We start from the raw sequence: 25,150 nt of genomic DNA, 5'->3' as shown, positions 1-25,150 counted from the left end.
TTGTCGGGGTGAATATATATATATATATATTCACACAAAAAACCATAGGTTTCAGGCACGTTATAGTTAGGAATTAGCATTTAAAAAACCTCAGAAATTCACTGAAAAAACCATAGGTTTCAGGGGTGTTATAGTTAGCTGGACTTTTCACTTGTACAAAACCATTGAAATTCCCCTGTTATAGTTAGTTCAGCTAACTATAACTCGCGTGCCCGCAATGCATTGCTGATGACGTCACATATTACGTCACTCATGACATGGTCAGTGACATCACTCATGACATCACTGATGACATCTCAAATGACATCACTGATGACATCATCCAGTGAATGTGTGTTTTTCTGAAAATTAAATATGTTTTATATATGTATATCTCAAGGTCGATGGAAGAATAAATGGGTATATAAGTGTCTAAATGGATAATTTGTTTTTGAAAAATTGATTGTGTAACTGACTGATTAAGTGTATCATAGTGAATACATGGCTTAGTGAGTAATGTTTAAATATGTAAATATCTGTACCAGTCTCTCACTTTGTGTATAAGTGGCTGCATGGGTTGGTGAGTAGCTACATGGGTGTCTATATAAGTTATAAGTTGGTTTTTTGAGTATCAGTCTGAGTGTCTGCATGGTTCGGTGGGGAGTATTACGTAGTGCAGAGGTGCATGAATGAGTGACTCACTGTTTGTATGTGTTGAAGACAGCATGTGTGCAGGACTGTATGGGTGGATGAGTGTGTGTAAGGGTGTGTTAGTGAGTGAATGACTGTCTCAATAGTGTCTTTATGAGTAACTTCATATGTTTTAAACTAGCATATGTGACTATTGGTGTATATAAGTGAGTAGATGTGAGAGTGAGAGATTGAAAGAGTTCCTGTATGAATAAGTATGTGTTTCTATAAGTGATTGTTTAAAAGACTAAGTATGTGTAAGTTTCCGTAGAAGTAAGTGTGGTGGTGTGTGTATAACTGTATATGCAAGTAAATGTATGTTTGATTCTTTATTAGCATGAGTGACTATGTGTGTGAGTAACTCTATGGATGAGTGGCATTGTGTAACAGGATGTATAGGTGTATGAGTACATATGATGAATGAGTACATGTATGAGTGACTGTATAGGACTGTTGGTGAATGAGTGGATGTGTATGTGGATCTTAGAATTACTGAAGAGGTTGTTGTAACTGGTATTGGTATGTCCATTGTTTTGAAAATTTTAGTCTCTATTTTTGAATGTGTGTATCAAAGGTTATATTAGGGTGAGAGGAGGTCTGCCACTCTATCACAAGGATGATGTCATCAGTGATGTCCTCAGTGATGTCATTTGAGATGTGATCAGTGATGTCATGAGTGATGTCACTGACCATGTCATGAGTGATGTAATATGTGACGTCATCAGCAGTGCATTGCGGGCGCACAAGTTATAGTTAGCTGAACTAACCATAACAGGGGAATTTCAATGGTTTTGTACAAGTGAAAAGTCCAGCTAACTATAACACCCCTGAAGTCTAATTGGTCGCACACTGCTCCACCTACCAAGCGTGTTACCCCAATGAAATGTGGTCCCTGAGGTCAGCGTCGGCGAGTACGCCTATGCCCAAGTCATGAATGCAAGTATGAGTAGTGTTGGCCATCCCTGGACACGTGTTTCGAGGTAGTTGCCTCTCGTCAGCAGGGAGTAGGAAAGTGTGTAGGGTTGCTGTGTAAGCTGCTAAAATCGTTATCAGGTAAATACCTCTCGTAGTGCGCAGGGCGTACACCATGCGCCCGTCGGCTCCACCGGCTCAAGGGAGCCTCAAAATAAATTTAAGTCTAAATGGTCGCACACTGCTCCACCTACCAAGCGTGTTACCCCAATGAAATGTGGTCCCTGAGGTCAGCGTCGGTGAGTACGCCTATGCCCAAGTCATGAATGCAAGTATGAGTAGCGTTGGCCATCCCTGGACTCCCCTCCCACCTGCCTAGCATTGTCAGATGACTGTAACCTGTCCCTGCCACCTCCACCCTGCCTGTCCACATGCCATGCCACTATCCTCTTCCTCCTGTCCTACAAGGTCCATTGTACTGCCACAGCCTTCTGAGTCTGTTGTGAGGCCCCTTCCCCTGAACTTTCTTGTCTGTGCACAGGTCCTGACCCTCCCTTCAATCCTCCATCGTCCTTTGTGCATGCCCCTGCACCCTCCTTCTTGCCCATCATAGCCATTGTGCTGCCACTAACCCTCCCACTTGCCATGCATGGTCTTCTGTGCTGCCATGGCCCCTCCCACCTTCCCTGTGTGGTCAGTTAGCTGCCCCTGACCCCCTCCCACCTTCCCTCCATGGTCTGTGTGTATGCTATCACAGTCTCACTGTTGCTCTTCATGGTGTGTCTTGCTTCTAGTGCCCATCCTGCCTGACCTCCATGGCTATCTTGCTGCTCCTGCCCTGCCCCCTTCTCCCCAGCCCTCTGTTTACATGTGCAGACCCCTACTCCCTCCCTCCTGGCTTGTCTGTTCCATTGTAATGCCCCTGATCCGTCCCTCCTTCCCTTTATGGTCTGTTATGCTGTAGCTTTCTCTCCTGTCTGTCCATTATGGTCAACTAGCTACCATTGCCTCTTGCCCCTCTGTTCTCTGTTGTCCATGTGCATGGTCCTGTCCCCTCCCTCTTGCTTTCTTTGGATTGTTGTGCTGCACTCCTGTCCCGCATGCCCTGTGTGGTGTATTGTGCTGCTGCAAACCCTGATGCCTGCACTGCAGGGTCAGTTTGGTGCACCTCTCCATGTCCCTCCTGTCCTCTGTTATCCAAGTCCATGTCCCTACCCCATTTCCTTCCATGATCCAATGTACCATACTTGCGAACATTTTGAACTTGGTAAGAGGGAGATTTTGAAAAAAAACTGGGGTATTGATTTTCCCCTTTGAGTTACATTGAAAAAGAGGAGATTGTAGACAGGAGACAGATCAAATAAAGCCCATTTGAGCTTAAAAACATTGGACGTTTCCTGGCTGAATCGGGTCTGTTGGCATGTATGGTTGTACTACCATTGCCTCTTCCTTCTGCCCACAATGGTCTATTACATTGCCACAGCCTCTCTTGCAAGTCCTGTATTGTTGGTTTGTTGCCCCCTTTCCACTGCCCTCAATAGTCTGTTGTGCTGCCACGGCCCTTCCTGCCTGCTCAGTGTGGTTACATTGTTGCCTTTGCACCCTCCTACCTGCCTTCAATTTTCAGAGTCCGTGCGCCTGGCCTCTGCCTCTCAACAGTATCCTAATGAACAACTAGATTGCTAACATTCTATATTTATTACAATAGTGTGGAACGCCTGACGTCATCTTTATGTAATCAAAACTGTAATACCTAGAGCATTTCCTTTAGAAATTACATATATGAGAGGGTCTTATTGGCATCAAAATTATGGTTAGTGCTCTAAAAGACTAAAATAAGGACATATTTTCTGAGTTTTCAAATAGCGACAAAGCACTTTTAAATTATTTGTTATCTTTATGTTTTTTTATCCAGTTGACCACTTGATTAAATGTTGCACTTAGGGTAGAGGATGTGGTGTTACTTCCAGAACTGCAGACTTTGCAACTGGGGAACCAGGTTGGAGTTTCTGCTTCAGCTCGACATTCTGTGATTCTGGTCAAATCACTTAGTCTCCCCATGTCTACAACCAAAATGAATTTGTTCTTGTTTGATGTAACCAATGCTCATGTAAAGCACTCCAATACCTGAGAAGTCTGCACTATATAACACTGCAACAACACAAAATAATAAGTGTTTTGCACACTTCTGTCATTGGGCTATATTTGGGCTACATCTGGGTGATTTTGGGCTACATTTGGGCTCTTTTGTCTCCGGTGGCCATCTTGGGAGATTTATTTGTTATGAAGTTTCCTAATTTCCTCATGTACTGCAGTCTCCTCAGTAGGAAATGCTTTCAGTTTTTTACTTTGATTCCATCATGAAGGTATTCAGATATGTCCTTTGAAATGAAATAATAGTTTGCGGCAGACCGAGCCGCGAAGGTTGCACCGCCTGGTTTTAAGACGGGACCCTGAAGACATAGAACTTTCCAAGTCTTCAATTGGGGCAAACAGCAATGGACTAGGAACCACAAATATGGCGATTACCTCACAAGAAACCTTCTGGGGGGTAGAAAAATACTGTGAATACAAGTGAAAAGCGGGACCCACTAGAGGTGATTAATTCATGCATCACGGGGGCCAGTAACCTACTAGAGGTAATGTACAACTACAAATACCAGCATGCAATATCAGCTACAATCACCTGCTGCCCATTAGAGGGCGTATTAAAGAGCATGCTGTTTAACCCCTTCCCCACTCATGACGGAACCGCTCCGTCATGAGCCACGGTTGCCGTGTGCTCATGACGGAGCGGTTCCGTCATGCCACGACCGTTGGCGGCCGCTCCGCCCACGCGGCGCTGTTTCCCCGCCTGTGCGGGGGGACAACGCAACTGGGCGGAGTCATGACGGAACCACTCCGTCATGAGCACAGCTCAACCGTGGCTCATGACGGAGTGGCTCCGTCATGAGCACAGCGCCACCGCACTGCCCCCCCGCACCCCCCAGCACTGCGGCAGAATTCCCGCCGCAGCGAAAGGGTTAAAAGCCTCCCTGACTGCTTGCCGTGTCACTTCAAGTTAACGCCTGTGAACAAGGAGTCGAAACACTCTGAAACGCGTAAGGCGAAGCGGAAGAAGCCTTGTAGAGGGAAAAGCCTGTGCCGTCAATCAGCTGCTTGCGAGTGCACCATCAAAACGGCGGTCCTTTGAAATGAAATAAAAAAAAAAAAAAAAGACCGAGCCGCGAAGGTTGCACCGCCTGGTTTCAAGACGGGACCCTGAAGACATAGAACTTTCCAAGTCTTCAATTGGGGCAAACAGCAAATCGGACTAGGAACCAAAAATATGGCGATTACCTCACAAGAAACCTACTGGAGGGTAGAACAATACTGTGAATACAAGTGAAAAGTGGGACCCACTAGAGGTAATTAATTCATGCATCACGGGGGCCAGTAACCTACCAGAGGTAATGTACGACTACAAATACCAGCATGCAACATCAGCTACAATCACTTGCTGCCCATTAGAGGACGTATTAAAGAGCATGCTGTTTAAAAGCCTCCCTGACTGCTTGCCGTGTCACTTCAAGTAAATGCCTGTGAACAAGGAGTAGAAACACTCTGAAACGCGTAAGGCGAAGCGGAAGAAGCCTTGTAGAGGGAAAAGCCTGTGCCGTCAATCAGCTGCTTGCGAGTGCGCCATCAAAACGGCGGTCCTTTGAAATGAAATATATATATATATATATATACATATATATATATATATTACCTACTGGCGGTCGCCAGTAGGTAGTTATAGTTAGGACCCTGTTTCCATAGGAAATCCGCAACATTCTATTTGAATAACTTTGGCGCCGGTCGACGAATCCTCACAAAATTTTCAAAACTAATGGGGCGCTACGCTCCGCTCCTACCCTGAAAGTCTCGGGGGGATTCGTCAAGCGGGGGCTGAGAAAAAAGGGGGGTCCCAAAACGCGTTTTCCCCATGCATTTTTCCATAGGACCTTTAGACACAGCTACAGCCCGAACGGCTGAACAGAATTACTTGTAATTTGGCAGAGAGGTAGTCCTCAGGTCAAGGAAGTGCCTTTTGTAGGTCTGGTGTAAATCTGTTCAGTAGTTCCTGAGAAAATCGCATTTAAATCAATATATATATCTGTAAGCGCGCTCCGAGCGCGCACCGTAAGCTTACCGTACGCGTACGGTGGCGTGCGCGAGCGCGATTCTGATTGGCTGTCAGATCTTAGTAAACATTCGAATCGGTCGAAACCAGGAAGTGTCGGCCGCCATTTTCTCTCTCGTACTCGGAGGGGTGGAGGAAAAACAAAGTTGGATATCATAAAAAGGGGGCAGGCTAGACAGTACATGGCCCATCCAGCCTAACGTGGGCACGCGGTGCGCGTAGCGCACCGCGTGCCCACCGTGCGTGCACGGCACTAACTGCGTTAAGTGGGCGGGCGGTGCGCGAAGCGCACCGTGCGTGCACGGAATGAACTGCGTGAAGTGGGTGCGCACGGCACGAACGGCGTAAAGTAACTTAGCATTTTAAAAAACGTACAAATTCACTGAAAAAACCATAGGTTTCACACACGTTATAGTTAGGAATTAGCATTTAAAAAACCTTGCAAATTCACTGAAAAAACCATAGGTTTCACACAAGTTATAGTTAGCTGTACATTTCACTCGTAAAAAACCAATGAAATTCCACGTTATAGTTAGTGCAGGCAACTATAACTCACGCGACCGCAATCCTCTGCTGATGCTAATACTGTATTTAGACACTTATTTGCCCATGTCTTCTTCCATTAAATTTTAGCTATACATATATTACAAATATTTTTTTTTCATAAAGACACATATGTCATCAGCAGAGGATTGCGGTCGCGTGAGTTATAGTTGCCTGCACTAACTATAACGTGGAATTTCATTGGTTTTTTACGAGTGAAATGTACAGCTAACTATAACTTGTGTGAAACCTATGGTTTTTTCAGTGAATATATATATATATATATATATAGCATTATTAAAAAAATTATTAAATTATAATGAATTAACATTATTATTATTTTAATAATAGCTTTAAATAGATATATGTATATATATATATATATATATATATAGGCACGAAGTATTCATCAGTTTCTCCACAAACAAGAATACAGAACTCCTCTTCGTCGGTGACCACTCTTTATTTGAAAAAGTATAAGAGTCTCCCTTCTGTCATGACGCGTTTCGCCACCGGAGTGGCTTGATCACATGGGACAAACTTTGCGTATGACGCTGTTTAAAAGTGCAAACACCCCTGTCACATGACGGAGAGGAAATAGAAGACATACTATCATTTTACATTTTCAACTTCCTGCTAAAAAGACAGACTCTTAATAAATGCACGTAATATACATGTAATCATATCCAAATGTAGATATGACCCAATCTACCGAGTTTAACACTTTATACAAAGTCTAAATACATATCATTGTAGTAAACTCGGAACACATAAAAAATCATCATCATATATGTATATATACTATGTGTGTTTAACTTTTTTTAAATAAGTTTATTTGGTATATTTGCTGAAATATATATTATTAAATTGATGTTACTATTTATTATATTTAATATTTACATTTATATCTATTTAAAAACAATATTTAATACAACAATATCGTTATTTCGATATTTTTATACTTACCATTATAAGTTTAGGCTGACAATATTTTGACAATGATATTTTGGGCAAAATATTTTGGTATGCTTATAATTTCATAGGTGATATTTTGTGAGTGAACCTTGCTGGACTCGTACACTCTCTCAGATATGTAGGCAAGTAGTAACAGAACCTCATCATCCATCCAAACAAACAGTACTTTAAACATGGGTCAGGTCTACTTGTGCAGACCCTGTCCCTGCATTCTCACTGCCAGCTTGACTTGGCAAGTAAAAATCTGATTGGCAAGTCTTATATCCATGTTTCAGTAGACATAACACTCCTCTGAGATATGCTGTGGGTATGGCACGTTGTTTTGTGTTTGAAAGATTCAGGAGGGTCCTTTTGAATTTTAGGAAATTATTCATGCTTTTGCAGACCCTTATGGCAAGCACTACATAGAAGACATCAGTGATAATGCAACTGTCATCCATGATTCCAAAGCATACAGACTGTCTGTCACCCAGTCATAGAGTGACAGATACTTCTACATTCACTCACATAGTCAGAATTTACTTATTTATGCAGAAGTATGAAAGGCATTTGCTCACATACCTACATACCCCTCTATTCCCTAACACAGGTACTGAGGTATTTTTCAAACCACTCACATATACATTTAGAGAGCCTTTAAGGTAATAAAACAGACAGCCACATACTAGCACATTTACTTAAACATCATGTGGCACTGCTATAACTGGACTGCTACATTAACTTAGATATGTAGGCAAGTAGGAACAGAACATCATCATCCATCCAGGCAAATAGTCCTTTAAAAATGGGTTAGGCCTACTTGTGCTGACCCTTTCTCTGCACTCTCACAGCCAACTTCTCTTAGCATGTAAAATCTGCTTTCCATGTCTTATATGCACATTTTAGTAGGCATAACTGTCTCCTGAGATATACTGTACGTAGGCCATAAGCTTGCTGCTTTGTGCTTCAAAGATCACGTGTCATTTTGAGTTTTAGGAACTTACTCATGCACTTGCAGACCCCTATGGCAAGCACTACATAGATGGTATCATTCATAATGCAACTAACATATGTTTCCAAAGCATTGAGCCTCTTTGTGTTCCCTGTCACAGAGTGACAAACAGAGTTATACATTCACTCACAAACTCAGAAACTGCTTATGTATGTACTAGTATTGAAGGTAGTTGCAAGAACACCTACATATCCCTCTATTCCCTAAGAGAGGCAATAAAGTATTTGTTAGGCCACTTAGGGGCCGATTCCAATCTGGATCGGAGAGCTCTCCAACCGAGCCGGTTCCAGAGTGTTTTCCGACCGAGCAGGACTCCTGCAGTCCGACTGAGAGAGTATGATGCAGCCTCATGCTGCTGGACTCGATTCGGTCGGACTCCCATAGAAGTCAATGGGAGCCGGTCGTACAATGCGTACATGGGCTCCCATTGACTGAATGGGTACGTCTCACACAAGGGCGCCCCCTACAGTGGGTACGCGTTGGTGCCATCCGGACAGTACATGCCTGTGTTGGGGAGACCCTTGGGTCTCCCCCGGTGCCCGAGTCGTAAGGCTGCGGGTGACCGGGGGTCCGACGTGGACCCCCAAATGCAGTTTCCCTGACGTTTTGCAAACTGGAAACTTTGGCTCGATCCAGCTGTCCGATGCGCGCATCGTACTGGCTCAGTCAGAATTCTCCCCCATTGCACGGCACGGCTCGCTAACGGACGAGGCATACGGAGCGTTTTGGACACGGAAACGAGTTGGTCGGCGAATTTCGCGTTGCTCGAATCGTACTTGCTCGATCGTACAGCTGTACGCGTCAATCGGTAAACACGCATACGGCTCGTACTTTTTACGGCCGGATCGCGTTCAGAGCCCTTCCGAGCGAGATGGGAATCGGCCCCTTAGACTCACATTTAGAAAGCCATTGAGGTACTTAAACAGAGAGTCACATACTGGCACATTTACTTAAACACCTCAATGTAGTGCTATAGCTAAACTCCTACACTCACTCATATATGTAGACAAGCAGTAACACTACTTCGTCATCCATCCAGAAAACTAGTCCTACAAACATGGGTCAGGCCTACTCATGCAGACTCTATGCATTGTCTCTGCCAGCTTTACCTAGCATGTACAAACTGTTTGTTAAGTCTTATATCCAAGATTTAGTACACATAAATCTCCTCTGAGATATTCTGTAGGTATGCCATGAAGTACGCTGTTTTCTGCTTGAAAGATTGAGAAGTGTCCTTTTATTAGGAACTTACTAATACATTTGCAGACTCCTATGCCAAGCACTACATAGAGGATACAATGCATAATGAAACTAACATATGTGTTTCCAAAGTATAGAGCCTCTCTCTACCCAGTCACAGAGCAAAAGACAAACTTATACATTCACTCACACACAGAAACTGCTTATGTATGTTTTAGTATCAAAGGAAGTTGCACAGACATGTATATACCACTCAACTCTCTAACAGATGCACTGAGGTAGTTGTTAGGGTACTTACAAACACTTAATAGTGCCAATGACATACTAAAACAGAGAGTCACATACCGGCACATTTACTTAAACATCTCATGACACTCCTATAGCTCGACTCGTACACCCCAGTCAGAAGGACTGAAGTCTTTACCAGGCCTCTTACATAGACATTTACGAAACCATTGAGTTTCTAAAGGAGACAATCACATACCAGCACATTTAGTTAAACATCTCATAGTACTTGTATAGGTGGATTTCTACACTCAGTCAGATATGTAAGCAACTAGGGAAAGAATCTCATCATCCATTCAGAGATATGGTTCTTTAAACTTGGACCAGTCCCTCTAGTGCAGACCCTGTCTGTGCACTGTCACTGCCAGCTTCACTTGGCATGTAAAAACTGTTTGTCAAGTCTTAAATCCACATTTTAGTAGATGTAACGCACCTCTTAGATATGCTGCACGTATGCCATACTTCATGGTGCTTTGTGCTTAAAAGATTGAGAGATGTCCTTTTTAGTTTTAATAAGTTACTCATGCACTTGCAGACACTTATGCCAAGCACTATATTGAGTATAGCATCTGATATTTCCAAAGTATACAGCCTCTCTCTCACTGAGTCACAGAGCGACAGAGATACGTATACATTCACTGTGTAGGAAAGTAGGATCTGCTTCTTATGGTTACCCCACTTTTTGGTTTTTGCACCCACTGTTTTCACTAGTCTGGCTGGGATCCTGCTATTCAGGACACCAGCCTATCTTATTTCTCCATTAAATTGATATGTATTTACTTTGGTACAACTCCAGATTGGATACTGGGGTACCCTTATCAGTCCTTAGTATATGGTACACATGTACCCAGGGCATAGGTACCCCAGAAGCCTCCCATGGGCTGAAGCATGTATTATGCCACCCATGAGAGGCCATGCAAATTGTAACCTCAGGTCTGCTACTGCAGCCTGTGTAAGCTGGTGCTTGCACCACTTGCAAGAGATATAGGTTCACTATATCTATATATATATATATATATGTATATCACCACACTTAAAACCTTATAAGTCACCCCTATAGCAGGCCTTAACAATCCTGAAGGCAGGGTGCTGGGTTTTATGTGAGAGGGTGCTCCTGCATGAGCAGGGCCCCTCTGCACTCTAGCAAGACCATTCTCCCGGGCTGTAAGTGATACTACTAGACATATAGGTAGAGGTGCATTATAACCTTGTGGTAAATGCTATCTCGAAAACGACTGCAACGAAGTATGTCATGTTTGGTGTCAAATGCCTTGGAATCATACCTCCACACCAGTAACTGGTGTGGAAGGTATGATTCCTCTCCCCAGAACCGAGGTTCCGGGGGTACCTGAGTCTACCGGTACCAACTTTATCGAGCCTTACAGCTCAAAATGGATGCTGCCAGCCACAGACACAAATCTGTCCTCCTTCAAGCAGAGGAAGGTCGGACAATAGGTATCCTGTCACAGGAAGATGTCACCACCTCCCAGACAGGAGTTAGTGTATTGGGGCTGGGTGGGTGCACTGTCTCAGTGCCAGAAAGTCTGCACAAGGGGCACATTTGGTATCCCTGTGCATATTCCAGCTCAAACCAGTTCTGGGAGCCATTTGCTCCTGCTCTGATGCAAAACTGGACAAAGGACATGGGTGTAGCCACCCCTCTGTCCTGTCCCTCCCATTTGAGGGTCCCCAGAATCTGTCCATCCATTCCCATGGGTATAAAATGGGTTACCTGGCTACAGGACATTAGTTTGTACATGGACAAGATTCTGCAAGAAGATACCACTACACTTCGACCGTGTGGACACGCTGGACTTCCCTGGACCTCCCTTGGGCTCGACTTTGTCTTCCCTTGCCGCCCCCAGTCTCTCCACTGTCCGTGATCCATACAGGCTCCATGCCGGACCCTGTGGACCTCCGAGACAACAGAAGAATCTCCCTTGGGGTGAAGGTCATTCCCCTGCAAACGCAGGCACCGTTATGCATGTGACCAGTTTGCTGATGCTGAGCTCCTGCAAAACTCTGAAGGCTCCAGCAACAGAGGAGGTGGGTTTCTAAATGTCTCCGAAGTTGAGCTGCCTTTCTACCAAGTTTGAGGCGGATATCCCTTGTTGGCACCATCTATAACCTGTACCCCTGTGCACCACGTCCATTTGCAGTTGCGCATGCTTGTTGTCGTGCAACAATTCCGTGCATTGGGTCATTTGTAGCCCTGACTCCAGCGCAGCTTTTCTGAGAAGGACTCTGCCATCCTTGCACTCTGTGACCTACTAGCTGGTATCCTGTGAAACTACCTGAGGTCCCCTCACGACTCCTGTGCCTCGGGCTTGTGGGTCCACTTGAGGGTCAACTTTGCTTTATGTGAGCTCCCCTGGTTGCTCCAGACCTGCCCTGACTCCCCTTGCTGTGGTGAGTCTCCTGGTCCTTGCTGGGCCAGATCGACACCGAATTTGACCATATATGTTGTTTGCCTCTGCCAAGGCTTGTTGGTGCTCCTGCTGGACATCGACCCCTCAGCACTCAACATCCTTTGTGGGATAGCTCATATCCGGCTCCTAGTTGTCTTAGACATCTCCTGGTCCAAGCAGCTGAAGAGTCAAGATCACCATCAAAACACCTGAAGGACCCGACATTGGTGTGCATTCGTCTACTGAGCCCCTGGTCACTCCAAAATGACTCAGACTCTGTCCCCTCTGCTTTCAGGTTCTTCTCATCTAGAATCCACATTTGGATTCCATATGACACTTTTCTTGCTTCCAGGAGCAGCATTTCTTTGTCAACATCCATAGAGAACGACAAGGGTTTACGACGCCACTTCGTACCTATGCACCCGGCTCCTCTGGGATAGGTAACTCTGGTACAAAGGTATTCACGGGTAGGGTGGCTCTCCAACCTCCTAAAATCCAAGTGTTGTCTTTGTAATCTGCTGGGAAGGGTCCTTAACCTCTTATTTTCCAACCACGACTTTCTGATTGAATTGTAAAGAGCACGCGGTCGTGTTCTCACTCAGCACCCGTCCTCCATGGGGTCCCTGTCCACTCACTATTGGTGGTTCCTTGGGGTCCCAGCAATTCTACTCCTCGTAGACTACATCTAGTCCCGAGTCGTGGGGCTTATGCCACTTATTTAGTATATGGTTTGGTCTCCCCCTGGAGCCCTCAGTGTATTGTGCTACTTATGTTTGATTCTTTGCAACTATGTTATTTGATTTGTGTTCTATCCTCGTGTAGAGGATACTAGAGAGTGTTATATATAATAAATACATATTTTTATAACTACTGTGTGGTTTCCCTTTCATTTAACCAATACTATAAGGTTGCATTCTGATAAAACAAGGTTCTTAACATTCCTTCAAGAATTAGCCTGAAGGCTGATCTCCATAACTACCACTAGGATAGCTTTCTATAAGGGTTAACTTTGACCTAATCACCATAAGGGTTGTTTGGACTGCTACAAAGTGCACACTTTGAGTAGTGGACAGCAAACTTCTCACATTGGTGTGCAACGGTTGGGATTCAAGCCTGCATTGTTTTACCAGATAAATATTTTGTACTGATTAACTAAAAATCCACTAGTATCTAGGAACATATAATACTAGCTTAAGATAGTAAGTTCTACTGAACTTGGGGTTGGGTAAGTCAAGGGTCTAGCACACCCTTTCTCCAACCTAAGAGAGTTTAGTTCCCACTAGTTTAGGTAGGTGCCTACACCGTACCTCATTTAGTATTTCTTTTAATGGGAATGCCACTGGTGGCATCCTGCCTACTAAATATGATAGCTTTGCATTCACAGAATTAAAAGCCATGTGTGTATCTAGGAAGCTGAAGACAGGGAGAAATGCCAACACTCAACGCATCACAGATGCATTATTGCTAGATGACATTAGGAAGACTCCTGGGTCAGATGAGTATGATAGAGTGGGTGGTGCAGGGGAAGAAGATAGGTCAGGAGGGGACACCTTCTATGATCTGGACTCAAACCCTGGACAGGAGGATCAAAATGATCCACCACTGAACAACTCAGATCCCCAGGAGAAAGAAGAAGAGGAGGGTCAAGAGGACCATAACCTTATTCCTCCAGGGAGAGTGCAGAGTTTACCAAGGAGATCTAGATCTCCCTCTGCTGAGTCTGATCATTCTAGACATTCTATATGGCCCTCCGTTTCTAACAAGAGGGGCAACTCTTATGACATGGAGTACCAATCACTAGAGCTTGAGAAAGCTAAGTTTAGGCTCAGGCAACATCAATTGGCCCTGGATAAAGAGTCCCTAGAAGTCCAGAAAGCTAGAAAGAAATTGGGACTACAGTCCCATGGTGGCAGCTAGAGTGTCTCTGGGGTTAGGGAACACACCTTTGATCATACGAGACTGAGCAAGATTGTCCCCCCTTTCATGTATGGGATGACATCCAGAAATGGATAACTGCTTTGGATAGGGCCTGTATATTACAGAAGGTCCCTCAAGAGCAGTGGGTAGCTATCTTGTGGCTCTCATTTGCTGACAAAGGTAGAGATAAGCTCCTCACTGTTAGAGAAGAGGATGCTGACAATTATTCAGTCCTGAAGAGTGCTCTCATTGAAGGGTTTGGCTTAACCACTGAACAGTACAGGATTAAGTTCAGAGACACCCAGAAGACACAGATTCAAGACTGGGTAGACATTGTTGATTGTGCCATTAAGGCTCTGGAAGGCTGGTTACTTGGTAGCAAGGTGAATGATTTTAAGGGATCATACAACTTGATTATGAGGTTGCAGCTCCTTAATAATTGCAAAAACCAGTTGTTGCATCAGCACCTGGTTGACTCTGATCTAACTTCTCCCCAGGAATTAGGAAAGAAGGCAGGTAAATGGGTCAGGATGAGGGTGAAGCAGAAAACCCAGACCAATGGTGGTGACCAAAAGAAACCCGACTCTAAGAACCCAGATAAGGGTGTGGACAAAAATAAACATTAAAAAGGGGAAAGGCAAAAGGAAACCTTGGTGTCACATGTGTAAGGAAAAGACCCATTGGACAAAAGATGCCAATTGTCTAAGGGCCAAGGAATCTACTCCTACCACCACTGCCCCTAAGGCAACTGCTCCCCCTAGCACAGTATCAAGTGGTGGTACACAGAACAAGGGAATAATGGGATTAACCTTGGACTCTGAGGTTGGTTCTGGCCTAGAACTCCAGCTCAGGCTGTTCTAGTATGTGATGGAAGCATGTATATTGCCTCTTTATTTGTTAGTCCCAGTATCCTGGGCAAATACAGACAATAGCCTTTAATAAATGGTAAGGAGGCCATGGCATACAGGGACACAGGAGCAAGTGTCACCATGGTGACAAAAGATCTTGTGCACCCTGATCAGATTATACTTGGTGAGATTTACCAAGTGACCAATGCTAGCAATGTCAGGACAGACCATTCCTTGGCAGTTGTTAATTTCACCTGGGGAGGGGTAACTTGCCATAAGAAGGTTGTGATAAGTTCAGACCTCCCTTGTTGGGCAATGATTTGGAAACTTCAGCCTGAGCTGAAGTGGAACTCAGGACTCATGCAGCAATGTTGAGCATCACTGCAGCTGTGCCAAACAGAGAGCCACTGAACAGGCCTTGGATCCTGAATTAATGGACCAGGTGCCTTCCAAGAAAAGGAGCAGGAGGGGTAAGGCTGTGTCTTCTCCCCAGGCTCAGAGTGAGGGTCAGTCTTTTGAGGTAGATGACCCCAAGCCTGTGGAAGGAACTGTCTCAGATGAACTTGAACCTGATCAGGTTGGGTTTTTGGGGACAGGGGACCTTCTAGGGCAGATCTGAGCCAGGAGCAGCAAACCTGCCCCTCTCTTGAACCCCTCAGATAGCAAGCTGCTGCTCAGGCTGCAGGGAGTGTCATTGGGTCTCACCAGATCTATTGGGATGAGGGACTCTGGTGCCACCAGGAGGTTGGTTATACCTCTGAAGTTTAGGGGCTTCGACTCAACCTAGCACATGACATTCCCCTAGCAGGACATTTAGGCCAAAGCAAGACTTGGGACAGGCTTGTCCCTCACTTTCACTGGCCTCATATGTCAGAGGACACAAAGGAGTTTTTAGCTCCTGTATCACTTGCCAAGCCAGTGGTAAGGCAGGTGGTACTACAATGGCCCCACCGATACCACTACCTGTGGGTGGGGGTTCCCATTGAGAGGGTTGGGATTGACATGATTGGTCCCATGAACCCTCCAACAGCATCTGGACATTCTTACATCCTGGTGGTGGTGGACCATGCTAACAGGTATCCAGAGGGTATGCCCTTTAGGACCACCACAGCACCTGTGGTGGCAATGGCCCTCCTGGGGATTGTTTTCCTAAGGAGGTCTTAACAGACAGAGGTATAAACTTTATGTCTAGTTACATAACGGCAATGTGGAAAGAGTGTAGTGTAAACCGCAAGTTTATCACGCCCTGTCATCCTCAATGCAATGGGTTGGTTGGAAGATTCAACAAAACCCTAAAGGGCATTATATTGGGGCTCCCAGAAAAGCTCAGGCGAAAATGAGATGTTCTGATTCCCTGTCTTCTCTTTGCCTACAGAGAGGTGCCACAGAAGGGGATGGCTACAGCCCTTTTGAACTTTTGTTTGGGCACCCAGTTAGGGGTCCACTGTGTTTGGTGAAGGAGGGATGGGAGTTACCTCTCAAACCTCCCAAAAAAGATATTGTGGACTATGTACTTGGTCTCTCCTCCAGGATGGCTAAGTATATGAAGAAGGCATCTAAAAACCTTGAGGCCAGCCAGGAATTGCAAAAGGCCTGGCATGACCAAAAGGCTGTCTTCACTGTTTACCAGCCAGGACAGAAAGTGTGGGTGTTGGAGCCTGTGGCCCCAGCAGCTCTCCAAGACAGATGGAATGGGCCCCACACAATACTTGAGCAAAAGGGAGAGGTCACCTACCTGGTGGACCTTGGGACTCCCAGAAGCCCCCACAGGGTGCTCCATGTGGACAGGCTCAGGCCATATGTTGACAGGGCAGACATGGACTTGCTCATGGCTACTGATGAGGGACAGGAGGAAGAGAGTGGCCCACTCCCTGACCTCCTCTAACAGAGCCCTGATGATGGCTCAGTAGATGGTGTAGCTTTGGCAAGCAGCCTCACTGAGCAGCAACAGTCTGATTGCAGGAAGGTCCTCAATCAGTTTAGGTTGAGAAACGATGGAGGGTAGTGCCTTCTTAATTAGTCCACATCAGTGGATAATCAACATCAAAGACATTGCTCGAATGAAAATTATTTGTGTTGTTTTTATTTATCTGTTTATCACAGGAACGCAAACATTTCAATTTGTGAGGAGAAAAACAAAAGCCGACACGTGTTTCGCCCTAGTGGCCCATTGGCCGCGGGCTTTTTCAAGGCGGTGAATATTAATAAAATGTAAATTTGATACTTGTATAGCGCACTACTCACCCGCAAGGGTCTCAAGGCGCTTGTACGAATACTGCTGTGGAACCCATCCTGGCTTTCCCTGTGAGGCGTCCACTCCTGGGCACCCCCAAGGTGGAGGCCAGGCATCCTTAGCATTGTGGAGATTAAGCAAGCTATTGCCCAGAGTTGCAGAGTGGGACCCCATGATTGGAATAGGCACCGAGGAGAGAATTATCATGTCCGTGGAATTTTGAGCCCAAGACCCGGCGAGGCGGGGAATTGAACCCTGGTCCCAGGCTAGACCTCTGCATCAGGGTCTGCCGCTCTAATCATTGAGCCACACTTCTCAACACAGTCTTTCTGTGAAAGTAGAGAAAAACGTCTCTGCGGTCTTCGGGAAAGTCGACTCGTGAAAGAAGCTGTCAGATGTAATCTGACTCGGGTTGCATGACGTCAGCCAAATAGAGAATGCTGAAGTCGACTTTCCCGAAGACCGCAGAGACGTTTTCTCTACTTTCACAGGAAGACTGTGTTGATTGATCAACAGATCTGGGTTTGATCCATCACCATTCTTTAGCCCACTCTGCCACCCCAGTTCAGACATGGCCATATGCAAATCAGTCTGACCCTGTGCCTCATGGGAACAGTCCAACCCGAACTGCCAAGCCATGCCTTCCCTGGACGTGAAACAAGCTTCCTAGGACCGGTTTCTGGCATTTCAGCCGTCTTCAGCCAGGCTTGCTTGAATCCAGTGGCAAAGTAAGCAAGGGACTCACGTCTGAGCATACCCTGCCAACTTGTGGTGAACAAAGCGGTACTAAAGGGGGTGGTGATGGACGGGTGACTGGGTGTGAGTGTTTGATTGGTTCTGATGCTCCGTCCATCACCACCCACATATTTTAGCCAGGTAATTTGTGCATATTGATTAAAGTTTAGGCAGTCCCTGATGGCAAGTTGATTAAAACCAGTATACTCGGATGTCCACAATTTATGCCACAAGAGTATGGGCTCGATCTTAATTAAATCTGTAAAAATGGTAGTCCCAGCTCTGCATGACAGACAAACGTTGATGCAGATTTAAGAGTAGCAAGCAGGTATCTTGAAAATTCATTTTCCACTAACTGGATTGTCTTGCAGTTCACGTGTCCCCAGATGCCTGCCCCATAAATAGCTTTGCTGACACACAGGGCCTTATAGATAATCAGCATTTCCTTAGTGGGATTTGTGCCCAATCTCAGAGCGAATTTGCATAGGGCCATGCAGGCACTTCTAAAAAGTAACAACCAAGTTTTACCAGCTTAATTCCAGGAACCGCCTTTGGCGGTGGATTCAATAATGGCGTCCTTAATTCTCATAGCTCGTGTGTTGCCAGGTTTCTTCCCACACTTCATCATAAAAGGTTTTTCCTGGTTTACATGGAGGTAAAGATCCTGCATGTATTTAACAAAGTCGTTAAGTACCAACAGCATTGAGTTTGGGGTGCGCACCATCAGTACCGCATCGTCAGCATAGAGAAGGGCGGGCACAGGGTGGTGTCCTACCTGGGCCAGGTCCCTTGGATGAAGGGCCAGGGCATTACCCACGTTGTTGATATAAAGTGAGAACAGAAAAGGTGCAAGGACACAGCCCTGCCTCACCCCTTTACCTACGCTGAACGAATTAGTACATTTGCCATGGTGTCCATGTCTAATCCTGGATTTGGCACCTTCATAAAGATCCCTAAGGAAGGAAATTATCTGGGAGTCCACTCCCATTTCACCCAGTATTGTCCAAAGTTTAGAGTGATTAACACAATCAAAGGCGGATGAGAGGTTGACAAATACAAATTACAACCTTTAATGTTTGTGTACTTCCCTATGAGGATGGACAAGTTAGGACTTTGTTCAATCGTCCCCACCCCGGTACGAAACCCAATTTTGTGAATTGGTGAGCACACCTTTACTATTGGCCCAATCTTGTAATCTGTTTAAAATTATTCTGCCAACTATTTTGACTAGAGAGTCAAGCAGCGAGATTGGCCTATAGCAGGCGGGATTGTGTCGGTCCCCTTTTTTGTAGATGGGGACTATTATAGACTCCCCCCCCCAAGTTGGAAGTAATGCCGACGAACAACAGGCTTTTAAAACAATAGTTAGGATGGGCTCCCACAGTGGTATATTTGCTTTATACAGATCCACTGGAATGGCATCAGGACCGGGTGCTTTCCACCTTTGCTAGAAGTTGTCACCTCGATTACCTTATCTAAGGTAAAAGGGGCAATGTTTGATGGCTGATAAGTGTCCCTAATACCGTCATTAATAGTAAGTAAATCACGGAGGGGCTGTGTTGTGTATATGGCAGAAAAATGTTTGCTTCAGTCATCGTCTGGAATTGCAACCACAATGCCAGGACCAGTATCTTCACATAATGGAGAAGAATTTACTAACTTACAAAATGTGCTGTTATCGTTTGATCTGTTTGCTTCACACAATGCATCCCAGGCCTAGTCTCTTAACCTTGTTTTTTTTTTTTTTAAAGCCTGCCTATAAGTGGCTCTGCAATGCTTAACCTCGTTTATATCTGTTGGATTTCTACAGTGTGCCTGTTTACGTTTTTTTTCTTCACGTTTGTATAGTGTGTATCAAACCACCTCTTTTTAATCTTATTTGTTTTTGTTGACGACTGCAAATTCTCTTTCACCCTCTTGCCTATCTCTAGAAAAGAGTTAATGATCTCTACGGACTTTGCACTGTCATCCAGACAGGCCTCGAAGTCTTTCCGCGCTTCTCTTATTAGTATACCGAGGAAGTCCTCTGGGATAATCCTGTCCCAGCGCAGGGAAAACCCATTAGTTGTTGCAAGATCTAGGTCTCTGCTTGAAACCGCCACGGGGACTTTATTTTCTTTGATAAGGACAGACTTTGATATGTCGAACTATTGAGGATAATGGTCGCTTAGTAAAATGGAATGCGTTTTAAAATGGAAGACTTCAGGAAAAAAGTTATTCAAACTTAAAACATAATCAATAGTTCTCAAGTTGCCATGACCATTAAAAGTACATTTAAAAGGTGCATATGTTACTGACAGTTCATTACAAAAGGCTAGATCTAAAGAATAGATTAATTTGTTAATCTTATCGCCATAGCTATTATGTGCAAATTGTGTTTTGCATGAGCCATCTAAGGTATTCATGCCACATATTTTCTTATCCTGTGAGCGGCACAGTTGTATATTAAAATCCCCACCCCATACAATTGATAGCTTTTTTTCGTAATGTTATTGAGTTTGTCCAGGTGCTCATATAAGTTATTTAGATGTAGCACCATATCTCCATTATGGCAATTGTTGTACAACTTCACCACCTCCCTCCTGGCTGACCCTGTCCCTTCACACATAATCACCTGATAATAAGGATTAGTTCGTCCAGTGACTAATTTAATGGGTGGCAGGCTATTAGAGGCAAATATACATTAAACCTGGGCAAAGCACTACGCTACGCTCGCGTAGTTTGCGAAGTTCGCACTACTTCGCACTACGCGAACTGCACGTAGCACAGTGCGAACACGCATAGTGTTGCGTAGTGCTGCGGTCATTTTTTGCTTGCTCGCGGTCCTCAACGTCAAGTTGGCGGCCGCGAGCAAGCAAAATGACATCCCGGCGAGACTTTTTCCTTGTTCGTGATCAGCAACATCAAGTTGGCGATCGCGAGCATGGAAAATAAACCTCCCGGCGAGATTACCAACGCGAGGAGGTCAGGTTTCTCATTTCGAGTGGTCGCGTATGCTCGCGACCGCTCGCGATGAGAAACTACCAGTTCGCGTTGAGAAAGCTGCCGCTCGAGTAAAAATCTACTCGAGCAGCAGAAAACTACAGCTCGCACTGTGCAAGATGCCATTTTCAATGATTGCACAGTGCCGGTTGCTTGTCCGCACTGTGCAATCATTGAAAACGACATCTGGCACAGTGCGAACAAGGTACTACGCAGTTCGCGAAGTGCTACGCGTAGCTCGCGTAGTGCGAACTGCACTTTGCGTAGCTTCGCGAAGTGCTACTTCGCGAACTACGCCCAGGGTTAATATACATAATCCACCTTTGGATCTGCCATGGGTCACCGGGACAGCGGGGACAAAAAATATTCTAAAGCCGTTAATATGTACAGGCTCTGTCAACCAGGTCTCCTGTAGGCATATAAAATTATACCTGGATACAAAATCTAGCCACTCTTGATTATTGATTTTATTCTTAAGCCCTGCCACATTACAAAATAATAAACACATATGTTCATCTGTTGAATGGGTTAGGACACCCTGTTTCCTTCCACTCAGGTGGTTAGATATATTTGTCACCAACTGAATCTGGACCGTTCCCTCTTGACACTGTGCTGGTAGTCAGTCTATATCCTCTAGATTTTCGAGTCCCGAAAACCTATTAGATATTGGGACATTATAATGCTGATGTGGGGAAGGTGCATGTGTACTTTGCGAGGTTGGCCGTTGTATGGGCCCCCTTGGGTTTGGTTGGTAGAAATATCCCAAAGGTAATGCGGATATTGAGTCTGAGGTAATGCAAAGTGGCCTAGTTCTGTTTAGTACAGTCTATACAAGTTTTGGAGTTTTGAAAGCCAGGACTATACAGTCTCCTGGTAACGATTTCTATGATCCACCCACCCATTTGATTCTTCTAGCCATTTTTAGGTCTGCGAACAGATGTTCAGTTAACCCTGTTCTTACCTCCAGCCAGTTTAGGGACTTATTTTTAAGAGAAGTCCAGGATTCAAAGTCCTTCTGATTTAAAGGTGTGCCATTTGTTAAAACTATGGCATAGGGGGTGGCAGCAGGTGGGATATCTAGAAACTCAGTTGGATGCATATACAAAACATCTACAGGAGTCTGATTGTTATGCGGTAATGGTGGTAATGGTGGTCTATCTAAACGTGTCCCAGTCTTCCCTACAATGCATGTTTCAACTCGTATAGTAGGGCATTGTGGTGTATGTGCACGTGCGCTATTTAATTGTCTCTCTATTAATGTCTCTGTAATTGGGTGTTGTTTACATTACTGGTTACATTGCTGTAGGACGTCTCATTTCTCATGGGCTCATTTATGGTTTGGGAGTTCAATTTATCCAGAGAGGTCGCACATTTTGCTTCAATCTCGATTAGTCGGATATTGATGCTATCTATGCTACTTCTCATAAATAGCTCAAGGGATCTTACCACTGCACTCAGCATTTCCAATTTACCATTATTTATATCGCTGACCTTCTTAGTTAGATTGGGGGCAACCATAGTGGTTTTCTTGATGTTTTTGGATTGTGTCTTAGGCCTTTTACTACTAGTGGACTCTTTGTTTTGTGCATTAGTTAGTGTACGCATGCTTTGCTTTTCTGTCCATCTAACCGGAAGTGGCAAATCAGATTTAGACGTGTTAATGGTGTCAGATATATCCTGGATACACCCATTTACTTCTATCTCACTCTTTCTAGCCATGGCACTCTCTGGGAATTGTACTATGTCTGGGGGTGTAAAATTCTGTTCTCCACACACTAGAAGGGATTCTTTGACGTTAGTAATCTGTTTTTCTATTGTGCCCATGGCACTTGTAATAAATTTCAATGAGTAAGTCTGTGTTTGTGCCTTGGTCCGTTCCGGAGGGCTAGATTTTCCCTGGTCTGGTGGTGATTTCCTTTTCCCCATACTAGGTTTTGATAGCCCCTATTACAGTCACGTGTATGTAAACAAGACAGTAAAATTGTTTACTCAGTCACATGTAAATCATACAAAGCATTTAGAATCTATCACAATTCAATAATATTAGTAATGTTAGGTGTGGTTTTATACAATAAAGTTTGTTTTGACTCTTTAGTTTTATAAAAACTTCCTGCCAGGCCTTAATCAATTTTTATAGCATAGGAGAGAGTCACACAGTTTGACAAAATATATTAGGCCACGGCACAAGGCAAAAACATGCTGCTCTGGTTAAGCAGCCTCCGTGGAGTATTTTTTTCCCCAAAGTTTAGATACCACAACAGTGCCAATATGGTGAGATCTCTAGTCCCTCAGGTAACACTTGCCAAAGTTGTGCGGTGCAGAGCCTTTCAGCGTTCTCATTTGCTCAGTTTAGCTAGCTTTTTAAGCCAGACCTTCACGGTTGATATTAGTCTCCACTAGTACCACCAGTATAACCTGTCTGGACCGGCAATCCAAACGGCGTTGCAGAGTTACTTGGTCCGCTCAGTTCCACTTCTCCACTTGATTTATGTTCCGTACTAATTGTCCCGCTACACAGGGAGCACACCCAGCAATGAATCAAAAAGTTTATACTGCTCACACCAAGCGCGCGTACAGGTAGCCAGGAAAAATTGATGCACACAATTTCAGCTCCGGCAGTCCGCTACTGTCCCATTCAGGCCATCCAGCACTCAACCCCCAGCAATCTGTCCTGCAGTTCAAACCTGTAGCTCCGGTGCAGAACAGATGGGCCACCATCAACCCCAACACGCCGCCTCGCTGTCCGCAGTTTTTTTCATCTACAGACGGCGCACAGCTTGGCTTGCACAACGCTATCCCGCGCCATCTTGTTCGGCTGCCACGGGCTCCAATTGTGGGCACTGGAAAACGGGTCCTCCGGCGTACACAGGATTCCACCACCAACCAGCAGGCTCAGAGTCTCTTCACCCAGCCTCTCCTCCTCATCGCTCAGGGCAGAGTCAGGTTGTGTACCTGGGCCACCTTGTGGGTGGAGGCCAGGTTCAACCATTGCAGAGCAAAATCCAGACCATAATGGAATGGGGTTGCTACAACTACCCAGACTCAGGTCAGATCTTTCTTGGGCCTGACTGGGTATTACAGGAGATTTTTAAAGGACTGTGGTCCATAGTGACTCCCTTGAATGTTCTTACATCAAAAAGGATGCCCAAGAAAGTTCAGTGGCCAGTTAGCTGTCAAAAGGCATTTGATGACCTCAAGCAGACCATGTGCACTGCTCCCATTTTGCAAAGTCCTGACTATTCCAAACAATTCATAGTTCAAACTGACGCATCTAAGTTAGGGGTAGGGTCTGGGTTATCACAATTGAATGCAGAGGGACAGGATCAGTCAATAGGTTTTATTAGCAGAAGGCTGACCCCCAAAGAGAAATGTTGGTCAGCTATTGGGAGGGCAGTCTTTGCTGTGGTTTGGGCTCTGAAGAAGTCGAGGCCATACTTATTTGGAACTCACTTCATTGTTCAGACTGACCACAAGCTCCTCTTGTGGCTAAAACCGGTGAAGGGTGAAAACCCCATACTTTTGAGGTAGACCATTTCCCTACAGGGATGGGCTATACAGTGGAACATAGACCTGGGAGTAACCATGCCAATGCAGATGGACTCTTCAGAAACTTGCACTTAGAACATGAAGACTAAACTGGGCAAGGTTAGTCTCATCTCCTTTCATTTGTGGGGGGGTTGTGTAGGAAAGTAGGTTCTGCTTCTTATTGTGACCCCACTTTTTGCTTTTTGCACCCACTATTTTGACTAGTCTGGCTGGGATCCTGCTATTCAGGACCACAGCCTATCTGCTTTCTCCATTAAATCGATATGTATGTACTTTGGTAAACCTCCAGCTTGGATAATGGGGTACCCTTATCAGTCCCTTGTATATGGTACACATGTACCCAGGGCATAGGGACCCCAGAGGCCTCCCATGGGCGAAAGCATTTATTATACCATCCATGAGAGGCTATGCAAAATGGAACCTCAGGTCTGCTACTGCAGCCTGTGTAAGCTGGTGCTAGCACCACTTGCGAGAGAAATAGGTTCACTATATCTATATATATCACCACACTTAAAACCTTATAAGTCACCCTTATAGCAGACCTTATCAATCCTGAAGGCAGGGTGCTGGGTTTTACATGAGAGGGTGCTCCTGCATGAGCAGGGCCTCTCTACAGGTTTCAGGGACCATTGTCCCGGGCTGTACATGATACTACCAGACATATAGGTAGAAGTGCATTACAACCTCACGGTAAATGCTATCTCGAAAACAACTGCAACGAAGTATGTCGTATTCGGTGTC

The sequence above is a fragment of the Triturus cristatus genome, chromosome 1_2 (genome assembly GCF_964204655.1).
Source record: "Triturus cristatus chromosome 1_2, aTriCri1.1, whole genome shotgun sequence".
NCBI classification, from domain to species: Eukaryota; Metazoa; Chordata; class Amphibia; order Caudata; family Salamandridae; genus Triturus; species Triturus cristatus.
The sequence above is the reverse complement of the archived record's forward strand: the minus strand, read 5'-3'. Positions refer to the sequence as shown.